Source organism: Centruroides sculpturatus, unplaced genomic scaffold (assembly GCF_000671375.1).
Source record: "Centruroides sculpturatus isolate CEXI.00-Female unplaced genomic scaffold, Cexi_2.0 scaffold2144, whole genome shotgun sequence".
Taxonomy (NCBI): Eukaryota; Metazoa; Arthropoda; class Arachnida; order Scorpiones; family Buthidae; genus Centruroides; species Centruroides sculpturatus.
The window spans coordinates 1-1,168 of record NW_019386637.1 but is presented as its reverse complement, the minus strand read 5'-3'; positions in this window follow the sequence as shown (position 1 = coordinate 1,168).

Sequence of the window (1,168 nt, the reverse complement as noted above, 5' to 3'; positions counted from 1 at the left end):
ATATACGTATTTTGGAAATGTTGAGTCGGATTAGTCTAGAATCGATTAATTTTATGGAAGATAATCTTTCAAACAGCCATAGTCCGTAAACTTGACACGTGTCGGGTTGTGATTGGAAGGATTCGTAAGAAATCGGATTCCTAAAGAATGGGACGTATCTCTATCTTATAGGGGGGTCGACTGTAAATAAGATTATTTATCGTTTAAATATTAATTTAATAGGGTATAATATAGTAGAACTCTTAAGTTCTTACTACAATATCCTTTGAGTTTACGGCAAATGTGTATTTTTGGGACCGGATCCTGCGTTGAATTTGATTGCGTCGGTACCAGAGCCTGGGTCGCTTTTTGGCATTGCCCGGGCTCGGAGATGAGAACCCAATTAACGTCGGAGCCCATTAAATGAAGCGTTGTTGATGCTGAACCGCCCACTGCTACTTACTCGAGACTAATGCAATCCGGAAAATGCTTATGTGACTATGCCCGTCGGTGGTCGAGCGGATGAAACTGTCAAACACTGGTAGTTGGTCGTGGGTTTGAGCCTCGCTGACGGGCTGTCCACTGAGAGTTTTCCGGGTTTTCATCCTGTTTGTAACACCTAAATAGGGGCCAGTTTCCCATAAAAAACCTCCTGGGAAGCATTCTCTCGTTGGCAGAATGCGCGTGTATTGCATTGCGGTAAATGAATAAAACCAAGCCTTATCTAATTTTTGTGATAGAGCTTTCTGTGTATCCCCGGGTGCACTCGGGCAGTTGATGTGTTGTAGATACAATTTGGCTGTCTCGGGAGGGAAATATTGTGTATACATTTCGATGCAAAGTCGGCGAGAGATCCGACCAACCGGTCCATCCCAAATTTTCTATTAGAACTGCATAAACTGATATGCTAAAATCCAAAATTAAAATTGGAAAAGATAACTCGTAAAATGAAAACCATTTACACTTTTCCTGCAAAACGAATTTAAGGAAGAAATGTTTTTGGTTTATTTTATAAACCTGTCTCGGGTTTTAAACTGCAAAATTCCGAAATAATTTTGGAATTTTGCCGGAGAAGTGTGTGGTTTTCATTTTACAAATAAACCGATATATTTATTAGGACTATTTCTGCATGTTATTATGTAGTTAAATTGCATTTTCAAGAATGCAATCTCAATTTATGACATGTAAG